This window comes from Crinia signifera, chromosome 1 (genome assembly GCF_055691185.1).
Source record: "Crinia signifera chromosome 1, ASM5569118v1, whole genome shotgun sequence".
Taxonomy (NCBI): Eukaryota; Metazoa; Chordata; class Amphibia; order Anura; family Myobatrachidae; genus Crinia; species Crinia signifera.
Genome location: NC_139217.1, coordinates 1,776,143 through 1,803,154, shown reverse-complemented (window position 1 = coordinate 1,803,154; position 27,012 = coordinate 1,776,143).

The window sequence follows — 27,012 nt, the reverse complement described above, 5'->3', positions numbered from 1 at the left end:
AAGCAGTACTGTACCACTGTACATACACAATAAGGACAGATACCGGGCCTCCCATCCGTCATACGAGGCCTGAGAAGCAGTACTGTACCACTGTACATACACAATAAGGACAGATACCGGGCCTCCCATCCGTCATACGAGGCCTGAGAAGCAGTACTGTACCACTGTACATACACAATAAGGACAGATACCGGGCCTCCCATCCGTCATTCGAGGCCTGAGAAGCAGTACTGTACCACTGTACATACGCAATAAGGACAGATAAAATGAAGAGTGTATAGCCACAGAAAGCAAAACTAACCCCAAGAAGTTTTTCAAGTACATAAACAGCAAGCGAATAATTAAAGAGAACATAGGCCCACTAACAGATATCAACGGTAAAAATTTTGCTGAAGATAATGAAAAAGCGGAAGTGTTAAATAAGTTCTTCTCATCAGTATTTACTAGGGGAGAGCAGTTAGTGGAAAGCACAGATACCTCAACTGGGACAAACAAACCGGACCACAATATGGATCTCTCGACCGAGGATATAATTTTGAGGCTCAGCAAAATAAAAACTAACAAATCACCAGGGCCAGATGGTATACATCCTAGGGTACTAATGGAATTAAGGGAGGAATTAGCGACCCCTCTATATTGCATTTTTGAAAATTCACTATCAACAGGTATGGTACCAAAAGACTGGAGAATAGCAGAGGTAGTGCCAATATTTAAAAAAGGTAAAAGGGATGACCCTGCAAATTACAGGCCTGTGAGTTTAACATCAATAATGGGTAAAATATTTGAAGGAATTTTAAGGGATGGTATCCTGGAATACTTAGACCTTCATAGTTTACTTAGTATTAACCAACATGGGTTTGTGAAAAATCGTTCCTGCCAGACAAATTTACTGGGCTTCTACGAGGATGTCAGCTAAAACCTTGATAATGGAAACGCAGTAGATGTGGTCTTCCTTGATTTTGCAAAAGCTTTTGATACAGTACCACACAAGAGGTTGATAAATAAAATGGGGGACCTGGGACTAGGTGCAAATATCTGTAGATGGGTAGGGAACTGGCTGTGTAATAGAGAACAAAGAGTGGTTGTGAACAGTGCAGTATCAACTATGATACCAGTACTAAGTGGAGTGCCACAGGGTTCGGTACTGGGGCCCATCTTGTTTAACATTTATATTAACGATATCGGGATGGGGATTCTCAGCGATGTATCCATCTTTGCTGATGACACAAAACTGAGTAGAGTTATTGAATCAACAGAAGATGTGAACATACTTCAAAATGATCTTAACAAACTAGATGAGTGGGCTAAAAAGTGGAAGATGAGGTTCAATGTGGATAAATGCAAGGTTATGCATCTTGGGAGGGGATGCGGTTAATTTCCCGGCGGTCGGGATCCCGGCGGTCGGAATCCCGACACTGGAATCCCGACCGCCGAAATCCCGAAACTTTCTCCCTCCGTGGGTGTCCACGACACCCATAGAGGGAGAATAAAATAGCGTGTCGAGCGTAGCGAGGCACCGGGCCCGCTGCGTGGCGAGCGCAGCGAGCCCGCAAGGGGGGGCGATCCATGTCCCCCCCTTGTCGGGATCCTGACCGCCGGGAAATCATATCGGATCCCTTGGGAGACGTAACCAGTGTGCAAGTTACAACCTAAGCGGGGAGGCATTAGGTACTTCAGCACTTGAAAAGGATCTAGGAGTCCATATAGATAATAAGCTGGGGTGCAGTGTTCAATGTCACATTGCAACAAAAAAGGCCAACAGAATTCTAGCATGTATTAAAAGGGGCATGGAAACTAGGGACTCAAAAGTAATTATGCCACTGTACAAGGCATTGGTTAGACCACACCTTGAATATGGAGTACAGTTCTGGGCCCCACACTATAAAAAGGACATCATGGAATTGGAAAAAACCCAAAGAAGAGCAACAAAGCTTATTAGGGGAATGGAGAATTTAAGCTATGAGGACAGATTAAGCAAGCTAGGACTATTTACACTAGAGAAGAGACGTTTAAGGGGGGACATGCTCAACATGTACAAATATATCAGGGGCCAATATAAGGAACTCTCAAGCACTCTTTTTACTGCAAGAAAGGAAACTAGGACACGAGGGCAAGAATTTAGATTAGAGGAAAGAAAATTTCGTTCCCTCAAAAGAAAAAATTTCTTTACGGTCAAAGCAGTCAAACTTTGGAACTCTCTTCCTGGAGAGGTGGTGTTGGCAGATACAATAAATACGTTCAAAATAAGGTTGGACAAGCATTTATTGGATAAAAATATCCAGGGGTACTAATAAGAACCTTATTCTGTCTTTTACAAGGGATAAGCTATTAAAACGTAGGTTGAACTAGATGGACGCAAGTCTTTTTTCAGCCTTATCTACTATGTAACTATGTAACTATGTAACTATGTAAGATACCGGGCCTCCCATCCGTCATACGAGGCCTGAGAAGCAGTACTGTACCACTGTACATACGCAATAAGGACAGATACCGGGCCTCCCATCCGTCATACGAGGCCTGAGAAGCAGTACTGTACCACTGTACATACGCAATAAGGACAGATACCGGGCCTCCCATCCGTCATACGAGGCCTGAGAAGCAGTACTGTACCACTGTACATACGCAATAAGAACAGATACAGGGCCTCCCATCCGTCATACGAGGCCTGAGAAGCAGTACTGTACCACTGTACATACGCAATAAGGACAGATACCGGGCCTCCCATCCGTCATACGAGGCCTGAGAATCAGTACTGTACCACTGTACATACACAATAAGGACAGATACCGGGCCTCCCATCCGTCATACGAGGCCTGAGAAGCAGTACTGTACCACTGTACATACACAATAAGGACAGATACCGGGCCTCCCATCCGTCATACGAGGCCTGAGAAGCAGTACTGTACCACTGTACATACACAATAAGGACAGATACCGGGCCTCCCATCCGTCATACGAGGCCTGAGAAGCAGTACTGTACCACTGTACATACACAATAAGGACAGATACCGGGCCTCCCATCCGTCATACGAGGCCTGAGAAGCAGTACTGTACCACTGTACATACACAATAAGGACAGATACCGGGCCTCCCATCCGTCATACGAGGCCTGAGAAGCAGTACTGTACCACTGTACATACACAATAAGGACAGATACCGGGCCTCCCATCCGTCATACGAGGCCTGAGAAGCAGTACTGTACCACTGTACATACACAATAAGGACAGATACCGGGCCTCCCATCCGTCATACGAGGCCTGAGAAGCAGTACTGTACCACTGTACATACACAATAAGGACAGATATCGGGCCTCCCATCCGTCATACGAGGCCTGAGAAGCAGTACTGTACCACTGTACATACACAATAAGGACAGATACCAGGCCGCCCATCCGTCATACGAGGCCTGAGAAGCAGTACTGTACCACTGTACATACGCAATAAGGACAGATACCAGGCCTCCCATCCGTCATACGAGGCCTGAGAAGCAGTACTGTACCACTGTACATATGCAATAAGGACAGATACCAGGCCTCCCATCCGTCATACGAGGCCTGAGAAGCAGTACTGTACCCCTGTATGTACGGAATAAGGACAGATACCGGGCCTCCCATCCGTCATACGAGGCCTGAGAAGCAGTACTGTACCACTGTACATATGCAATAAGGACAGATACCAGGCCTCCCATCCGTCATACGAGGCCTGAGAAGCAGTACTGTACCACTGTACATATGCAATAAGGACAGATACCAGGCCTCCCATCCGTCATACGAGGCCTGAGAAGCAGTACTGTACCACTGTACATATGCAATAAGGACAGATACAGGGCCTCCCATCCGTCATACGAGGCCTGAGAAGCAGTACTGTACCACTGTACATACACAATAAGGACAGATACCAGGCCTCCCATCCGTCATACGAGGCCTGAGAAGCAGTACTGTACCACTGTACATACACAATAAGGACAGATATCGGGCCTCCCATCCGTCATACGAGGCCTGAGAAGCAGTACTGTACCACTGTACATACACAATAAGGACAGATACCAGGCCTCCCATCCATCATACGAGGCCTGAGAAGCAGTACTGTACCACTGTACATATGCAATAAGGACAGATACAGGGCCTCCCATCCGTCATACGAGGCCTGAGAAGCAGTACTGTAGCACTGTATGTACGGAATAAGGACAGATACCGGGCCTCTCATCCGTCATACGAGACCTGAGAAGCAGTACTGTACCACTGTACATATGCAATAAGGACAGATACCAGGCCTCCCATCCGTCATACGAGGCCTGAGAAGCAGTACTGTACCACTGTACATATGCAATAAGGACAGATACCAGGCCTCCCATCCATCATACGAGGCCTGAGAAGCAGTACTGTACCACTGTACATATGCAATAAGGACAGATACCGGGCCTCCCATCCATCATACGAGGCCTGAGAAGCAGTACTGTACCACTGTACATACACAATAAGGACAGATACCAGGCCTCCCATCCGTCATATGAGGCCTGAGAAGCAGTACTGTACCACTGTACATACACAATAAGGACAGATACCAGGCCTCCCATCCGTCATACGAGGTCTGAGAAGCAGTACTGTACCACTGTACATACGCAATAAGGACAGATACCAGACCTCCCATCCGTCATATGAGGCCTGAGAAGCAGTACTGTACCACTGTACATACACAATAAGGACAGATACCAGGCATCCCATCCGTCATACGAGGCCTGAGAAGCAGTACTGTACCACTGTACATACACAATAAGGACAGATACCAGGCCTCCCATCCATCATACGAGGCCTGAGAAGCAGTACTGTACCACTGTACATACACAATAAGGACAGATACCAGGCCTCCTATCCGTCATACGAGGCCTGAGAAGCAGTACTGTACCACTGTACATACACAATAAGGACAGATACCAGGCCTCCCATCCGTCATACGATGCCTGAGAAGCAGTACTGTACCACTGTACATACACAATAAGGACAGATACCAGGCCTCCCATCCGTCATACGAGGCCTGAGAAGCAGTACTGTACCACTTTACATACGCAATAAGGACAGATACCAGGCCTCCCATCCGTCATACGAGGCATGAGAAGCAGTACTGTACCACTGTACATACACAATAAGGACAGATACCAGGCCTCCCATCCGTCATACGAGGCCTGAGAAGCAGTACTGTACCACTGTACATACACAATAAGGACAGAGACCAGGCCTCCCATCCGTCATACGAGGCCTGAGAAGCAGTACTGTACCACTGTACATATGCAATAAGGACAGATACAGGGCCTCCCATCCGTCATACGAGGCCTGAGAAGCAGTACTGTACCACTGTATGTACGGAATAAGGACAGATACCGGGCCTTCCATCCGTCATACGAGGCCTGAGAAGCAGTACTGTACCACTGTACATATGCAATAAGGACAGATACCAGGCCTCCCATCCGTCATACGAGGCCTGAGAAGCAGTACTGTACCACTGTACATATGCAATAAGGACAGATACCAGGCCTCCCATCCATCATACGAGGCCTGAGAAGCAGTACTGTACCACTGTACATATGCAATAAGGACAGATACAGGGCCTCCCATCCGTCATACGAGGCCTGAGAATCAGTACTGTACCACTGTACATACGCAATAAGGACAGATACCGGGCCTCCCATCCGTCATACGAGGCCTGAGAATCAGTACTGTACCACTGTACATACACAATAAGGACAGATACCGGGCCTCCCATCCGTCATACGAGGCCTGAGAAGCAGTACTGTACCACTGTACATACACAATAAGGACAGATACCGGGCCTCCCATCCGTCATACGAGGCCTGAGAAGCAGTACTGTACCACTGTACATACACAATAAGGACAGATACCGGGCCTCCCATCCGTCATACGAGGCCTGAGAAGCAGTACTGTACCACTGTACATACACAATAAGGACAGATACCGGGCCTCCCATCCGTCATACGAGGCCTGAGAAGCAGTACTGTACCACTGTACATACACAATAAGGACAGATACCAGGCCGCCCATCCGTCATACGAGGCCTGAGAAGCAGTACTGTACCACTGTACATACGCAATAAGGACAGATACCAGGCCTCCCATCCGTCATACGAGGCCTGAGAAGCAGTACTGTACCCCTGTATGTACGGAATAAGGACAGATACCGGGCCTCCCATCCGTCATACGAGGCCTGAGAAGCAGTACTGTACCACTGTACATATGCAATAAGGACAGATACCAGGCCTCCCATCCGTCATACGAGGCCTGAGAAGCAGTACTGTACCACTGTACATATGCAATAAGGACAGATACAGGGCCTCCCATCCGTCATACGAGGCCTGAGAAGCAGTACTGTACCACTGTACATACGCAATAAGGACAGATACCGGGCCTCCCATCCGTCATACGAGGCCTGAGAAGCAGTACTGTACCACTGTACATACGCAATAAGGACAGATACCAGGCCTCCCATCCGTCATACGAGGCCTGAGAAGCAGTACTGTACCCCTGTATGTACGGAATAAGGACAGATACCGGGCCTCCCATCCGTCATACGAGGCCTGAGAAGCAGTACTGTACCACTGTACATATGCAATAAGGACAGATACCAGGCCTCCCATCCGTCATACGAGGCCTGAGAAGCAGTACTGTACCACTGTACGTATGCAATAAGGACAGATACAGGGCCTCCCATCCGTCATACGAGGCCTGAGAAGCAGTACTGTACCACTGTACATATGCAATAAGGACAGATACAGGGCCTCCCATCCGTCATACGAGGCCTGAGAAGCAGTACTGTACCACTGTACATACACAATAAGGACAGATACCAGGCCTCCCATCCGTCATACGAGGCCTGAGAAGCAGTACTGTACCACTGTACATACACAATAAGGACAGATATCGGGCCTCCCATCCGTCATACGAGGCCTGAGAAGCAGTACTGTACCACTGTACATACACAATAAGGACAGATACCAGGCCTCCCATCCATCATACGAGGCCTGAGAAGCAGTACTGTACCACTGAACATATGCAATAAGGACAGATACAGGGCCTCCCATCCGTCATACGAGGCCTGAGAAGCAGTACTGTACCACTGTATGTACGGAATAAGGACAGATACCGGGCCTCTCATCCGTCATACGAGACCTGAGAAGCAGTACTGTACCACTGTACATATGCAATAAGGACAGATACCAGGCCTCCCATCCATCATACGAGGCCTGAGAAGCAGTACTGTACCACTGTACATATGCAATAAGGACAGATACCGGGCCTCCCATCCGTCATACGAGGCCTGAGAAGCAGTACTGTACCACTGTACATACACAATAAGGACAGATACCAGGCCTCCCATCCGTCATACGAGGCCTGAGAAGCAGTACTGTACCACTGTACATACACAATAAGGACAGATACCAGGCCTCCCATCCGTCATACGAGGCCTGAGAAGCAGTACTGTACCACTGTACATACACAATAAGGACAGATACCAGGCCTCCCATCCGTCATACGAGGCCTGAGAAGCAGTACTGTACCACTGTACATACACAATAAGGACAGATACCAGGCCTCCGATCCGTCATACGAGGCCTGAGAAGCAGTACTGTACCAATTTACATACGCAATAAGGACAGATACCAGGCCTCCCATCCGTCATACGAGGCCTGAGAAGCAGTGCTGTACCACTGTACATACACAATAAGGACAGATACCAGGCCTCCCATCCGTCATACGAGGCCTGAGAAGCAGTACTGTACCACTGTACATACACAATAAGGACAGATACCAGGCCTCCCCTCCGTCATACGAGGCCTGAGAAGCAGTACTGTACCACTGTACATATGCAATAAGGACAGATACAGGGCCTCCCATCCGTCATACGAGGCCTGAGAAGCAGTACTGTACCACTGTATGTACGGAATAAGGACAGATACCGGGCCTTCCATCCGTCATACGAGGCCTGAGAAGCAGTACTGTACCACTGTACATATGCAATAAGGACAGATACCAGGCCTCCCATCCGTCATACGAGGCCTGAGAAGCAGTACTGTACCACTGTACATATGCAATAAGGACAGATACCAGGCCTCCCATCCATCATACGAGGCCTGAGAAGCAGTACTGTACCACTGTACATATGCAATAAGGACAGATACAGGGCCTCCCATCCGTCATACGAGGCCTGAGAATCAGTACTGTACCACTGTACATACACAATAAGGACAGATACCGGGCCTCCCATCCGTCATACGAGGCCTGAGAAGCAGTACTGTACCACTGTACATACACAATAAGGACAGATATCGGGCCTCCCATCCGTCATACGAGGCCTGAGAAGCAGTACTGTACCACTGTACATACTCAATAAGGACAGATACCGGGCCTCCCATCCGTCATACGAGGCCTGAGAAGCAGTACTGTACCACTGTACATACGCAATAAGAACAGATACAGGGCCTCCCATCCGTCATACGAGGCCTGAGAAGCAGTACTGTACCACTGTACATACGCAATAAGGACAGATACCGGGCCTCCCATCCGTCATACGAGGCCTGAGAATCAGTACTGTACCACTGTACATACACAATAAGGACAGATACCGGGCCTCCCATCCGTCATACGAGGCCTGAGAAGCAGTACTGTACCACTGTACATACACAATAAGGACAGATATCGGGCCTCCCATCCGTCATACGAGGCCTGAGAAGCAGTACTGTACCACTGTACATACACAATAAGGACAGATACCGGGCCTCCCATCCGTCATACGAGGCCTGAGAAGCAGTACTGTACCACTGTACATACACAATAAGGACAGATACCGGGCCTCCCATCCGTCATACGAGGCCTGAGAAGCAGTACTGTACCACTGTACATACTCAATAAGGACAGATACCGGGCCTCCCATCCGTCATACGAGGCCTGAGAAGCAGTACTGTACCACTGTACATACGCAATAAGAACAGATACAGGGCCTCCCATCCGTCATACGAGGCCTGAGAAGCAGTACTGTACCACTGTACATACGCAATAAGGACAGATACCGGGCCTCCCATCCGTCATACGAGGCCTGAGAAGCAGTACTGTACCACTGTACATACTCAATAAGGACAGATACCGGGCCTCCCATCCGTCATACGAGGCCTGAGAAGCAGTACTGTACCACTGTACATACGCAATAAGAACAGATACAGGGCCTCCCATCCGTCATACGAGGCCTGAGAAGCAGTACTGTACCACTGTACATACGCAATAAGGACAGATACCGGGCCTCCCATCCGTCATACGAGGCCTGAGAATCAGTACTGTACCACTGTACATACACAATAAGGACAGATACCGGGCCTCCCATCCGTCATACGAGGCCTGAGAAGCAGTACTGTACCACTGTACATACACAATAAGGACAGATATCGGGCCTCCCATCCGTCATACGAGGCCTGAGAAGCAGTACTGTACCACTGTACATACACAATAAGGACAGATACCGGGCCTCCCATCCGTCATACGAGGCCTGAGAAGCAGTACTGTACCACTGTACATACACAATAAGGACAGATACCGGGCCTCCCATCCGTCATACGAGGCCTGAGAAGCAGTACTGTACCACTGTACATACACAATAAGGACAGATATCGGGCCTCCCATCCGTCATACGAGGCCTTAGAAGCAGTACTGTACCACTGTACATACGCAATAAGGACAGATACCAGGCCGCCCATCCGTCATACGAGGCCTGAGAAGCAGTACTGTACCACTGTACATACGCAATAAGGACAGATACCAGGCCTCCCATCCGTCATACGAGGCCTGAGAAGCAGTACTGTACCACTGTACATACACAATAAGGACAGATACCAGGCCGCCCATCCGTCATACGAGGCCTGAGAAGCAGTACTGTACCACTGTACATACGCAATAAGGACAGATACCAGGCCTCCCATCCGTCATACGAGGCCTGAGAAGCAGTACTGTACCCCTGTATGTACGGAATAAGGACAGATACCGGGCCTCCCATCCGTCATACGAGGCCTGAGAAGCAGTACTGTACCACTGTACATATGCAATAAGGACAGATACCAGGCCTCCCATCCGTCATACGAGGCCTGAGAAGCAGTACTGTACCACTGTACATATGCAATAAGGACAGATACAGGGCCTCCCATCCGTCATACGAGGCCTGAGAAGCAGTACTGTACCACTGTACATATGCAATAAGGACAGATACAGGGCCTCCCATCCGTCATACGAGGCCTGAGAAGCAGTACTGTACCACTGTACATATGCAATAAGGACAGATACCAGGCCTCCCATCCATCATACGAGGCCTGAGAAGCAGTACTGTACCACTGTACATATGCAATAAGGACAGATACCGGGCCTCCCATCCGTCATACGAGGCCTGAGAAGCAGTACTGTACCACTGTACATACACAATAAGGACAGATACCAGGCCTCCCATCCGTCATACGAGGCCTGAGAAGCAGTACTGTACCACTGTACATACACAATAAGGACAGATACCAGGCCTCCCATCCGTCATACGAGGCCTGAGAAGCAGTACTGTACCACTGTACATACACAATAAGGACAGATACCAGGCCTCCCATCCGTCATACGAGGCCTGAGAAGCAGTACTGTACCACTGTACATACACAATAAGGACAGATACCAGGCCTCCGATCCGTCATACGAGGCCTGAGAAGCAGTACTGTACCAATTTACATACGCAATAAGGACAGATACCAGGCCTCCCATCCGTCATACGAGGCCTGAGAAGCAGTGCTGTACCACTGTACATACACAATAAGGACAGATACCAGGCCTCCCATCCGTCATACGAGGCCTGAGAAGCAGTACTGTACCACTGTACATACACAATAAGGACAGATACCAGGCCTCCCCTCCGTCATACGAGGCCTGAGAAGCAGTACTGTACCACTGTACATATGCAATAAGGACAGATACAGGGCCTCCCATCCGTCATACGAGGCCTGAGAAGCAGTACTGTACCACTGTATGTACGGAATAAGGACAGATACCGGGCCTTCCATCCGTCATACGAGGCCTGAGAAGCAGTACTGTACCACTGTACATATGCAATAAGGACAGATACCAGGCCTCCCATCCGTCATACGAGGCCTGAGAAGCAGTACTGTACCACTGTACATATGCAATAAGGACAGATACCAGGCCTCCCATCCATCATACGAGGCCTGAGAAGCAGTACTGTACCACTGTACATATGCAATAAGGACAGATACAGGGCCTCCCATCCGTCATACGAGGCCTGAGAAGCAGTACTGTACCACTGTACATATGCAATAAGGGCAGATACCGGGCCTCCCATCCGTCATACGAGGCCTGAGAAGCAGTACTGTACCACTGAACATACGCAATAAGGACAGACACCAGGCCTCCCATCCATCATACGAGGCCTGAGAAGCAGTACTGTACCACTGTACATACACAATAAGGACAGATACCGGGCCTCCCATCTGTCATACGAGGCCTGAGAAGCAGTACTGTACCACTGTACATACGCAATAAGGACAGATACCAGGCCTCCCATCCGTCATATGAGGCCTGAGAAGCAGTACTGTACCACTGTACATACACAATAAGGACAGATACCAGGCATCCCATCCGTCATACGAGGCCTGAGAAGCAGTACTGTACCACTGTACATACACAATAAGGACAGATACCAGGCCTCCCATCCATCATACGAGGCCTGAGAAGCAGTACTGTACCACTGTACATATGCAATAAGGACAGATACAGGGCCTCCCATCCGTCATACGAGGCCTGAGAAGCAGTACTGTACCACTGTATGTACGGAATAAGGACAGATACCGGGCCTCCCATCCGTCATACGAGGCCTGAGAAGCAGTACTGTACCACTGTACATACACAATAAGGACAGATACCAGGCATCCCATCCGTCATACGAGGCCTGAGAAGCAGTACTGTACCACTGTACATACACAATAAGGACAGATACCAGGCCTCCCATCCATCATACGAGGCCTGAGAAGCAGTACTGTACCACTGTACATATGCAATAAGGACAGATACAGGGCCTCCCATCCGTCATACGAGGCCTGAGAAGCAGTACTGTACCACTGTACATACGCAATAAGGACAGATACCAGGCCTCCCATCCGTCATATGAGGCCTGAGAAGCAGTACTGTACCACTGTACATACACAATAAGGACAGATACCAGGCATCCAATCCGTCATACGAGGCCTGAGAAGCAGTACTGTACCACTGTACATACACAATGACAGATACCAGGCCTCCCATCCATCATACGAGGCCTGAGAAGCAGTACTGTACCACTGTACATATGCAATAAGGACAGATACAGGGCCTCCCATCCGTCATACGAGGCCTGAGAAGCAGTACTGTACCACTGTATGTACGGAATAAGGACAGATACCGGGCCTCCCATCCGTCATACGAGGCCTGAGAAGCAGTACTGTACCACAGTACATACACAATAAGGACAGATACCAGGCCTCCCATCCGTCATACGAGGTCTGAGAAGCAGTACTGTACCACTGTACATACACAATAAGGACAGATACCATGCCTCCCATCCGTCATACGAGGCCTGAGAAGCAGTACTGTACCACTGTACATACACAATAAGGACAGATACCAGGCCTCCCATCCGTCATACGAGGCCTGAGAAGCAGTACTGTACCACTGTACATACACAATAAATACAGATATCGGGCCTCCCATCCGTCATACGAGGCCTGAGAAGCAGTACTGTACCACTGTACATACACAATAAGGACAGATACCAGGCCTCCCATCCATCATATGAGGCCTGAGAAGCAGTACTGTACCACTGTACATATGCAATAAGGACAGATACAGGGCCTCCCATCCATCATACGAGGCCTGAGAAGCAGTACTGTACCACTGTACATACACAATAAGGACAGATACCAGGCCTCCCATCCATCATATGAGGCCTGAGAAGCAGTACTGTACCACTGTACATACACAATAAGGACAGATACCAGGCCTCCCATTCATCATACGAGGCCTGAGAAGCAGTACTGTACCACTGTACATATGCAATAAGGACAGATACAGGGCCTCCCATCCGTCATACGAGGCCTGAGAAGCAGTACTGTACCACTGTATGTACGGAATAAGGACAGATACCGGGCCTCCCATCCGTCATACGAGGCCTGAGAAGCAGTACTGTACCACTGTACATATGCAATAAGGACAGATACCGGGCCTCCCATCCGTCATACGAGGCCTGAGAAGCAGTACTGTACCACTGCACATATGCAATAAGGACAGATACCAGGCCTCCCATCCATCATACGAGGCCTGAGAAGCAGTACTGTACCACTGTACATATACAATAAGGACAGATACAGGGCCTCCCATCCGTCATACGAGGTCTGAGAAGCAGTACTGTACCACTGTACATATGCAATAAGGGCAGATACCGGGCCTCCCATCCGTCATACGAGGCCTGAGAAGCAGTACTGTACCACTGTACATATGCAATAAGGACAGATACCAGACCTCCCATCCATCATACGAGGCCTGAGAAGCAGTACTGTACCACTGTACATATGCAATAAGGACAGATACAGGGCCTCCCATCCGTCATACGATGCCTGAGAAGCAGTACTGTACCACTGTACATATGCAATAAGAACAGATACCAGGCCTCCCATCCGTCATACGAGGCCTGAGAAGCAGTACTGTACCACTGTACATATGCAATAAGGACAGATACCAGGCCTCCCATCCGTCATACGAGGCCTGAGAAGCAGTACTGTACCACTGTACATATGCAATAAGGACAGATACCAGGCCTCCCATCCGTCATACGAGGCCTGAGAAGCAGTACTGTACCACTGTACATATGCAAAAAGGACAGATACCAGGCCTCCCATCCGTCATACGAGGCCTGAGAAGCAGTACTGTACCACTGTACATATGCAATAAGGACAGATACCAGGCCTCCCATTCGTCATATGAGGCCTGAGAAGCAGTACTGTACCACTGTACGAACGGAATAAGGACAGATACCAGGCCTCCCATTCATCATACGAGGCCTGAGAAGCAGTACTGTACCACTGTACATATGCAATAAGGACAGATACAGGGCCTCCCATCCATCATACGAGGCCTGAGAAGCAGTACTGTACCACTGTACATATGCAATAAGGACAGATACAGGGCCTCCCATCCGTCTTACGAGGCCTGAGAAGCAGTACTGAACCACTGTACATATGCAATAAGGACAGATACCAGGCCTCCCATCCGTCATACGAGGCCTGAGAAGCAGTACTGTACCACTGTACATATGCAAAAAGGACAGATACCAGGCCTCCCATCCATCATACGAGGCATGAGAAGCAGTACTGTACCACTGTACATATGCAATAAGGACAGATACCAGGCCTCCCATCCGTCATACGAGGCCTGAGAAGCAGTACTGTACCACTGTACATATGCAATAAGGACAGATACCGGGCCTCCCATCCGTCATACGAGGCCTGAGAAGCAGTACTGTACCACTGTACATACACAATAAGGACAGATACCGGGCCTCCCATCCGTCATACGAGGCCTGAGAAGCAGTACTGTACCACTGTACATACACAATAAGGACAGATACCGGGCCTCCCATCCGTCATACGAGGCCTGAGAAGCAGTACTGTACCACTGTACATACACAATAAGGACAGATACCGGGCCTCCCATCCGTCATACGAGGCCTGAGAAGCAGTACTGTACCACTGTACATACACAATAAGGACAGATACCGGGCCTCCCATCCGTCATACGAGGCCTGAGAAGCAGTACTGTACCACTGTACATACACAATAAGGACAGATACCGGGCCTCCCATCCGTCATACGAGGCCTGAGAAGCAGTACTGTACCACTGTACATACACAATAAGGACAGATATCGGGCCTCCCATCCGTCATACGAGGCCTGAGAAGCAGTACTGTACCACTGTACATACACAATAAGGACAGATACCAGGCCGCCCATCCGTCATACGAGGCCTGAGAAGCAGTACTGTACCACTGTACATACGCAATAAGGACAGATACCAGGCCTCCCATCCGTCATACGAGGCCTGAGAAGCAGTACTGTACCACTGTACATATGCAATAAGGACAGATACCAGGCCTCCCATCCGTCATACGAGGCCTGAGAAGCAGTACTGTACCCCTGTATGTACGGAATAAGGACAGATACCGGGCCTCCCATCCGTCATACGAGGCCTGAGAAGCAGTACTGTACCACTGTACATATGCAATAAGGACAGATACCAGGCCTCCCATCCGTCATACGAGGCCTGAGAAGCAGTACTGTACCACTGTACATATGCAATAAGGACAGATACCAGGCCTCCCATCCGTCATACGAGGCCTGAGAAGCAGTACTGTACCACTGTACATATGCAATAAGGACAGATACAGGGCCTCCCATCCGTCATACGAGGCCTGAGAAGCAGTACTGTACCACTGTACATACACAATAAGGACAGATACCAGGCCTCCCATCCGTCATACGAGGCCTGAGAAGCAGTACTGTACCACTGTACATACACAATAAGGACAGATATCGGGCCTCCCATCCGTCATACGAGGCCTGAGAAGCAGTACTGTACCACTGTACATACACAATAAGGACAGATACCAGGCCTCCCATCCATCATACGAGGCCTGAGAAGCAGTACTGTACCACTGTACATATGCAATAAGGACAGATACAGGGCCTCCCATCCGTCATACGAGGCCTGAGAAGCAGTACTGTAGCACTGTATGTACGGAATAAGGACAGATACCGGGCCTCTCATCCGTCATACGAGACCTGAGAAGCAGTACTGTACCACTGTACATATGCAATAAGGACAGATACCAGGCCTCCCATCCGTCATACGAGGCCTGAGAAGCAGTACTGTACCACTGTACATATGCAATAAGGACAGATACCAGGCCTCCCATCCATCATACGAGGCCTGAGAAGCAGTACTGTACCACTGTACATATGCAATAAGGACAGATACCGGGCCTCCCATCCGTCATACGAGGCCTGAGAAGCAGTACTGTACCACTGTACATACACAATAAGGACAGATACCAGGCCTCCCATCCGTCATACGAGGCCTGAGAAGCAGTACTGTACCACTGTACATACACAATAAGGACAGATACCAGGCCTCCCATCCGTCATACGAGGCCTGAGAAGCAGTACTGTACCACTGTACATACGCAATAAGGACAGATACCAGACCTCCCATCCGTCATATGAGGCCTGAGAAGCAGTACTGTACCACTGTACATACACAATAAGGACAGATACCAGGCATCCCATCCGTCATACGAGGCCTGAGAAGCAGTACTGTACCACTGTACATACACAATAAGGACAGATACCAGGCCTCCCATCCATCATACGAGGCCTGAGAAGCAGTACTGTACCACTGTACATACACAATAAGGACAGATACCAGGCCTCCCATCCGTCATACGAGGCCTGAGAAGCAGTACTGTACCACTGTACATACACAATAAGGACAGATACCAGGCCTCCCATCCGTCATACGATGCCTGAGAAGCAGTACTGTACCACTGTACATACACAATAAGGACAGATACCAGGCCTCCCATCCGTCATACGAGGCCTGAGAAGCAGTACTGTACCACTTTACATACGCAATAAGGACAGATACCAGGCCTCCCATCCGTCATACGAGGCATGAGAAGCAGTACTGTACCACTGTACATACACAATAAGGACAGATACCAGGCCTCCCATCCGTCATACGAGGCCTGAGAAGCAGTACTGTACCACTGTACATACACAATAAGGACAGAGACCAGGCCTCCCATCCGTCATACGAGGCCTGAGAAGCAGTACTGTACCACTGTACATATGCAATAAGGACAGATACAGGGCCTCCCATCCGTCATACGAGGCCTGAGAAGCAGTACTGTACCACTGTATGTACGGAATAAGGACAGATACCGGGCCTTCCATCCGTCATACGAGGCCTGAGAAGCAGTACTGTACCACTGTACATATGCAATAAGGACAGATACCAGGCCTCCCATCCGTCATACGAGGCCTGAGAAGCAGTACTGTACCACTGTACATATGCAATAAGGACAGATACCAGGCCTCCCATCCATCATACGAGGCCTGAGAAGCAGTACTGTACCACTGTACATATGCAATAAGGACAGATACAGGGCCTCCCATCCGTCATACGAGGCCTGAGAATCAGTACTGTACCACTGTACATACGCAATAAGGACAGACACCGGGCCTCCCATCCGTCATACGAGGCCTGAGAATCAGTACTGTACCACTGTACATACACAATAAGGACAGATACCGGGCCTCCCATCCGTCATACGAGGCCTGAGAAGCAGTACTGTACCACTGTACATACACAATAAGGACAGATACCGGGCCTCCCATCCGTCATACGAGGCCTGAGAAGCAGTACTGTACCACTGTACATACACAATAAGGACAGATACCGGGCCTCCCATCCGTCATACGAGGCCTGAGAAGCAGTACTGTACCACTGTACATACACAATAAGGACAGATACCGGGCCTCCCATCCGTCATACGAGGCCTGAGAAGCAGTACTGTACCACTGTACATACACAATAAGGACAGATACCAGGCCGCCCATCCGTCATACGAGGCCTGAGAAGCAGTACTGTACCACTGTACATACGCAATAAGGACAGATACCAGGCCTCCCATCCGTCATACGAGGCCTGAGAAGCAGTACTGTACCCCTGTATGTACGGAATAAGGACAGATACCGGGCCTCCCATCCGTCATACGAGGCCTGAGAAGCAGTACTGTACCACTGTACATATGCAATAAGGACAGATACCAGGCCTCCCATCCGTCATACGAGGCCTGAGAAGCAGTACTGTACCACTGTACATATGCAATAAGGACAGATACAGGGCCTCCCATCCGTCATACGAGGCCTGAGAAGCAGTACTGTACCACTGTACATACGCAATAAGGACAGATACCGGGCCTCCCATCCGTCATACGAGGCCTGAGAAGCAGTACTGTACCACTGTACATACGCAATAAGGACAGATACCAGGCCTCCCATCCGTCATACGAGGCCTGAGAAGCAGTACTGTACCCCTGTATGTACGGAATAAGGACAGATACCGGGCCTCCCATCCGTCATACGAGGCCTGAGAAGCAGTACTGTACCACTGTACATATGCAATAAGGACAGATACCAGGCCTCCCATCCGTCATACGAGGCCTGAGAAGCAGTACTGTACCACTGTACATATGCAATAAGGACAGATACAGGGCCTCCCATCCGTCATACGAGGCCTGAGAAGCAGTACTGTACCACTGTACATATGCAATAAGGACAGATACAGGGCCTCCCATCCGTCATACGAGGCCTGAGAAGCAGTACTGTACCACTGTACATACACAATAAGGACAGATACCAGGCCTCCCATCCGTCATACGAGGCCTGAGAAGCAGTACTGTACCACTGTACATACACAATAAGGACAGATATCGGGCCTCCCATCCGTCATACGAGGCCTGAGAAGCAGTACTGTACCACTGTACATACACAATAAGGACAGATACCAGGCCTCCCATCCATCATACGAGGCCTGAGAAGCAGTACTGTACCACTGTACATATGCAATAAGGACAGATACAGGGCCTCCCATCCGTCATACGAGGCCTGAGAAGCAGTACTGTACCACTGTATGTACGGAATAAGGACAGATACCGGGCCTCTCATCCGTCATACGAGACCTGAGAAGCAGTACTGTACCACTGTACATATGCAATAAGGACAGATACCAGGCCTCCCATCCATCATACGAGGCCTGAGAAGCAGTACTGTACCACTGTACATATGCAATAAGGACAGATACCGGGCCTCCCATCCGTCATACGAGGCCTGAGAAGCAGTACTGTACCACTGTACATACACAATAAGGACAGATACCAGGCCTCCCATCCGTCATACGAGGCCTGAGAAGCAGTACTGTACCACTGTACATACACAATAAGGACAGATACCAGGCCTCCCATCCGTCATACGAGGCCTGAGAAGCAGTACTGTACCACTGTACATACACAATAAGGACAGATACCAGGCCTCCCATCCGTCATACGAGGCCTGAGAAGCAGTACTGTACCACTGTACATACACAATAAGGACAGATACCAGGCCTCCGATCCGTCATACGAGGCCTGAGAAGCAGTACTGTACCAATTTACATACGCAATAAGGACAGATACCAGGCCTCCCATCCGTCATACGAGGCCTGAGAAGCAGTGCTGTACCACTGTACATACACAATAAGGACAGATACCAGGCCTCCCATCCGTCATACGAGGCCTGAGAAGCAGTACTGTACCACTGTACATACACAATAAGGACAGATACCAGGCCTCCCCTCCGTCATACGAGGCCTGAGAAGCAGTACTGTACCACTGTACATATGCAATAAGGACAGATACAGGGCCTCCCATCCGTCATACGAGGCCTGAGAAGCAGTACTGTACCACTGTATGTACGGAATAAGGACAGATACCGGGCCTTCCATCCGTCATACGAGGCCTGAGAAGCAGTACTGTACCACTGTACATATGCAATAAGGACAGATACCAGGCCTCCCATCCGTCATACGAGGCCTGAGAAGCAGTACTGTACCACTGTACATATGCAATAAGGACAGATACCAGGCCTCCCATCCATCATACGAGGCCTGAGAAGCAGTACTGTACCACTGTACATATGCAATAAGGACAGATACAGGGCCTCCCATCCGTCATACGAGGCCTGAGAATCAGTACTGTACCACTGTACATACACAATAAGGACAGATACCGGGCCTCCCATCCGTCATACGAGGCCTGAGAAGCAGTACTGTACCACTGTACATACACAATAAGGACAGATATCGGGCCTCCCATCCGTCATACGAGGCCTGAGAAGCAGTACTGTACCACTGTACATACTCAATAAGGACAGATACCGGGCCTCCCATCCGTCATACGAGGCCTGAGAAGCAGTACTGTACCACTGTACATACGCAATAAGAACAGATACAGGGCCTCCCATCCGTCATACGAGGCCTGAGAAGCAGTACTGTACCACTGTACATACGCAATAAGGACAGATACCGGGCCTCCCATCCGTCATACGAGGCCTGAGAATCAGTACTGTACCACTGTACATACACAATAAGGACAGATACCGGGCCTCCCATCCGTCATACGAGGCCTGAGAAGCAGTACTGTACCACTGTACATACACAATAAGGACAGATATCGGGCCTCCCATCCGTCATACGAGGCCTGAGAAGCAGTACTGTACCACTGTACATACACAATAAGGACAGATACCGGGCCTCCCATCCGTCATACGAGGCCTGAGAAGCAGTACTGTACCACTGTACATACACAATAAGGACAGATACCGGGCCTCCCATCCGTCATACGAGGCCTGAGAAGCAGTACTGTACCACTGTACATACTCAATAAGGACAGATACCGGGCCTCCCATCCGTCATACGAGGCCTGAGAAGCAGTACTGTACCACTGTACATACGCAATAAGAACAGATACAGGGCCTCCCATCCGTCATACGAGGCCTGAGAAGCAGTACTGTACCACTGTACATACGCAATAAGGACAGATACCGGGCCTCCCATCCGTCACACGAGGCCTGAGAAGCAGTACTGTACCACTGTACATACTCAATAAGGACAGATACCGGGCCTCCCATCCGTCATACGAGGCCTGAGAAGCAGTACTGTACCACTGTACATACGCAATAAGAACAGATACAGGGCCTCCCATCCGTCATACGAGGCCTGAGAAGCAGTACTGTACCACTGTACATACGCAATAAGGACAGATACCGGGCCTCCCATCCGTCATACGAGGCCTGAGAATCAGTACTGTACCACTGTACATACACAATAAGGACAGATACCGGGCCTCCCATCCGTCATACGAGGCCTGAGAAGCAGTACTGTACCACTGTACATACACAATAAGGACAGATATCGGGCCTCCCATCCGTCATACGAGGCCTGAGAAGCAGTACTGTACCACTGTACATACACAATAAGGACAGATACCGGGCCTCCCATCCGTCATACGAGGCCTGAGAAGCAGTACTGTACCACTGTACATACACAATAAGGACAGATACCGGGCCTCCCATCCGTCATACGAGGCCTGAGAAGCAGTACTGTACCACTGTACATACACAATAAGGACAGATATCGGGCCTCCCATCCGTCATACGAGGCCTGAGAAGCAGTACTGTACCACTGTACATACGCAATAAGGACAGATACCAGGCCGCCCATCCGTCATACGAGGCCTGAGAAGCAGTACTGTACCACTGTACATACGCAATAAGGACAGATACCAGGCCTCCCATCCGTCATACGAGGCCTGAGAAGCAGTACTGTACCACTGTACATACACAATAAGGACAGATACCAGGCCGCCCATCCATCATACGAGGCCTGAGAAGCAGTACTGTACCACTGTACATACGCAATAAGGACAGATACCAGGCCTCCCATCCGTCATACGAGGCCTGAGAAGCAGTACTGTACCCCTGTATGTACGGAATAAGGACAGATACCGGGCCTCCCATCCGTCATACGAGGCCTGAGAAGCAGTACTGTACCACTGTACATATGCAATAAGGACAGATACCAGGCCTCCCATCCGTCATACGAGGCCTGAGAAGCAGTACTGTACCACTGTACATATGCAATAAGGACAGATACAGGGCCTCCCATCCGTCATACGAGGCCTGAGAAGCAGTACTGTACCACTGTACATATGCAATAAGGACAGATACAGGGCCTCCCATCCGTCATACGAGGCCTGAGAAGCAGTACTGTACCACTGTACATATGCAATAAGGACAGATACCAGGCCTCCCATCCATCATACGAGGCCTGAGAAGCAGTACTGTACCACTGTACATATGCAATAAGGACAGATACCGGGCCTCCCATCCGTCATACGAGGCCTGAGAAGCAGTACTGTACCACTGTACATACACAATAAGGACAGATACCAGGCCTCCCATCCGTCATACGAGGCCTGAGAAGCAGTACTGTACCACTGTACATACACAATAAGGACAGATACCAGGCCTCCCATCCGTCATACGAGGCCTGAGAAGCAGTACTGTACCACTGTACATACACAATAAGGACAGATACCAGGCCTCCCATCCGTCATACGAGGCCTGAGAAGCAGTACTGTACCACTGTACATACACAATAAGGACAGATACCAGGCCTCCGATCCGTCATACGAGGCCTGAGAAGCAGTACTGTACCAATTTACATACGCAATAAGGACAGATACCAGGCCTCCCATCCGTCATACGAGGCCTGAGAAGCAGTGCTGTACCACTGTACATACACAATAAGGACAGATACCAGGCCTCCCATCCGTCATACGAGGCCTGAGAAGCAGTACTGTACCACTGTACATACACAATAAGGACAGATACCAGGCCTCCCCTCCGTCATACGAGGCCTGAGAAGCAGTACTGTACCACTGTACATATGCAATAAGGACAGATACAGGGCCTCCCATCCGTCATACGAGGCCTGAGAAGCAGTACTGTACCACTGTACATATGCAATAAGGACAGATACCAGGCCTCCCATCCATCATACGAGGCCTGAGAAGCAGTACTGTACCACTGTACATATGCAATAAGGACAGATACAGGGCCTCCCATCCGTCATACGAGGCCTGAGAAGCAGTACTGTACCACTGTATGTACGGAATAAGGACAGATACCGGGCCTTCCATCCGTCATACGAGGCCTGAGAAGCAGTACTGTACCACTGTACATATGCAATAAGGACAGATACCAGGCCTCCCATCCGTCATACGAGGCCTGAGAAGCAGTACTGTACCACTGTACATATGCAATAAGGACAGATACCAGGCCTCCCATCCATCATACGAGGCCTGAGAAGCAGTACTGTACCACTGTACATATGCAATAAGGACAGATACAGGGCCTCCCATCCGTCATACGAGGCCTGAGAAGCAGTACTGTACCACTGTACATATGCAATAAGGGCAGATACCGGGCCTCCCATCCGTCATACGAGGCCTGAGAAGCAGTACTGTACCACTGAACATACGCAATAAGGACAGACACCAGGCCTCCCATCCATCATACGAGGCCTGAGAAGCAGTACTGTACCACTGTACATACACAATAAGGACAGATACCGGGCCTCCCATCTGTCATACGAGGCCTGAGAAGCAGTACTGTACCACTGTACATACGCAATAAGGACAGATACCAGGCCTCCCATCCGTCATATGAGGCCTGAGAAGCAGTACTGTACCACTGTACATACACAATAAGGACAGATACCAGGCATCCCATCCGTCATACGAGGCCTGAGAAGCAGTACTGTACCACTGTACATACACAATAAGGACAGATACCAGGCCTCCCATCCATCATACGAGGCCTGAGAAGCAGTACTGTACCACTGTACATATGCAATAAGGACAGATACAGGGCCTCCCATCCGTCATACGAGGCCTGAGAAGCAGTACTGTACCACTGTATGTACGGAATAAGGACAGATACCGGGCCTCCCATCCGTCATACGAGGCCTGAGAAGCAGTACTGTACCACTGTACATACACAATAAGGACAGATACCAGGCATCCCATCCGTCATACGAGGCCTGAGAAGCAGTACTGTACCACTGTACATACACAATAAGGACAGATACCAGGCCTCCCATCCATCATACGAGGCCTGAGAAGCAGTACTGTACCACTGTACATATGCAATAAGGACAGATACAGGGCCTCCCATCCGTCATACGAGGCCTGAGAAGCAGTACTGTACCACTGTACATACGCAATAAGGACAGATACCAGGCCTCCCATCCGTCATATGAGGCCTGAGAAGCAGTACTGTACCACTGTACATACACAATAAGGACAGATACCAGGCATCCAATCCGTCATACGAGGCCTGAGAAGCAGTACTGTACCACTGTACATACACAATGACAGATACCAGGCCTCCCATCCATCATACGAGGCCTGAGAAGCAGTACTGTACCACTGTACATATGCAATAAGGACAGATACAGGGCCTCCCATCCGTCATACGAGGCCTGAGAAGCAGTACTGTACCACTGTATGTACGGAATAAGGACAGATACCGGGCCTCCCATCCGTCATACGAGGCCTGAGAAGCAGTACTGTACCACAGTACATACACAATAAGGACAGATACCAGGCCTCCCATCCGTCATACGAGGTCTGAGAAGCAGTACTGTACCACTGTACATACACAATAAGGACAGATACCAGGCCTCCCATCCGTCATACGAGGCCTGAGAAGCAGTACTGTACCACTGTACATACACAATAAGGACAGATACCAGGCCTCCCATCCGTCATACGAGGCCTGAGAAGCAGTACTGTACCACTGTACATACACAATAAGGACAGATATCGGGCCTCCCATCCGTCATACGAGGCCTGAGAAGCAGTACTGTACCACTGTACATACACAATAAGGACAGATACCAGGCCTCCCATCCATCATATGAGGCCTGAGAAGCAGTACTGTACCACTGTACATATGCAATAAGGACAGATACAGGGCCTCCCATCCATCATACGAGGCCTGAGAAGCAGTACTGTACCACTGTACATACACAATAAGGACAGATACCAGGCCTCCCATCCATCATATGAGGCCTGAGAAGCAGTACTGTACCACTGTACATACACAATAAGGACAGATACCAGGCCTCCCATCCATCATACGAGGCCTGAGAAGCAGTACTGTACCACTGTACATATGCAATAAGGACAGATACAGGGCCTCCCATCCGTCATACGAGGCCTGAGAAGCAGTACTGTACCACTGTATGTACGGAATAAGGACAGATACCGGGCCTCCCATCCGTCATACGAGGCCTGAGAAGCAGTACTGTACCACTGTACATATGCAATAAGGACAGATACCGGGCCTCCCATCCGTCATACGAGGCCTGAGAAGCAGTACTGTACCACTGCACATATGCAATAAGGACAGATACCAGGCCTCCCATCCATCATACGAGGCCTGAGAAGCAGTACTGTACCACTGTACATATACAATAAGGACAGATACAGGGCCTCCCATCCGTCATACGAGGTCTGAGAAGCAGTACTGTACCACTGTACATATGCAATAAGGGCAGATACCGGGCCTCCCATCCGTCATACGAGGCCTGAGAAGCAGTACTGTACCACTGTACATATGCAATAAGGACAGATACCAGACCTCCCATCCATCATACGAGGCCTGAGAAGCAGTACTGTACCACTGTACATATGCAATAAGGACAGATACAGGGCCTCCCATCCGTCATACGATGCCTGAGAAGCAGTACTGTACCACTGTACATATGCAATAAGAACAGATACCAGGCCTCCCATCCGTCATACGAGGCCTGAGAAGCAGTACTGTACCACTGTACATATGCAATAAGGACAGATACCAGGCCTCCCATCCGTCATACGAGGCCTGAGAAGCAGTACTGTACCACTGTACATATGCAATAAGGACAGATACCAGGCCTCCCATCCGTCATACGAGGCCTGAGAAGCAGTACTGTACCACTGTACATATGCAAAAAGGACAGATACCAGGCCTCCCATCCGTCATACGAGGCCTGAGAAGCAGTACTGTACCACTGTACATATGCAATAAGGACAGATACCAGGCCTCCCATTCGTCATATGAGGCCTGAGAAGCAGTACTGTACCACTGTACGAACGGAATAAGGACAGATACCAGGCCTCCCATTCATCATACGAGGCCTGAGAAGCAGTACTGTACCACTGTACATATGCAATAAGGACAGATACAGGGCCTCCCATCCATCATACGAGGCCTGAGAAGCAGTACTGTACCACTGTACATATGCAATAAGGACAGATACAGGGCCTCCCATCCGTCTTACGAGGCCTGAGAAGCAGTACTGAACCACTGTACATATGCAATAAGGACAGATACCAGGCCTCCCATCCGTCATACGAGGCCTGAGAAGCAGTACTGTACCACTGTACATATGCAAAAAGGACAGATACCAGGCCTCCCATCCATCATACGAGGCCTGAGAAGCAGTACTGTACCACTGTACATATGCAATAAGGACAGATACCAGGCCTCCCATCCGTCATACGAGGCCTGAGAAGCAGTACTGTACCACTGTACATATGCAATAAGGACAGATACCAGGCCTCCCATCCGTCATACGAGGCCTGAGAAGCAGTACTGTACCACTGTACATATGCAATAAGGACAGATACCAGGCCTCCCATTCGTCATATGAGGCCTGAGAAGCAGTACTGTACCACTGTACGAACGGAATAAGGACAGATACCAGGCCTCCCATTCATCATACGAGGCCTGAGAAGCAGTACTGTACCACTGTACATATGCAATAAGGACAGATACAGGGCCTCCCATCCATCATACGAGGCCTGAGAAGCAGTACTGTACCACTGTACATATGCAATAAGGACAGATACAGGGCCTCCCATCCGTCTTACGAGGCCTGAGAAGCAGTACTGAACCACTGTACATATGCAATAAGGACAGATACCAGGCCTCTCATCCGTCATACGAGGCCTGAGAAGCAGTACTGTACCACTGTACATATGCAAAAAGGACAGATACCAGGCCTCCCATCCATCATACGAGGCCTGAGAAGCAGTACTGTACCACTGTACATATGCAATAAGGACAGATACCAGGCCTCCCATCCGTCATACGAGGCCTGAGAAGCAGTACTGTACCACTGTACATATGCAATAAGGACAGATACCAGGCCTCCCATCCGTCATACGAGGCCTGAGAA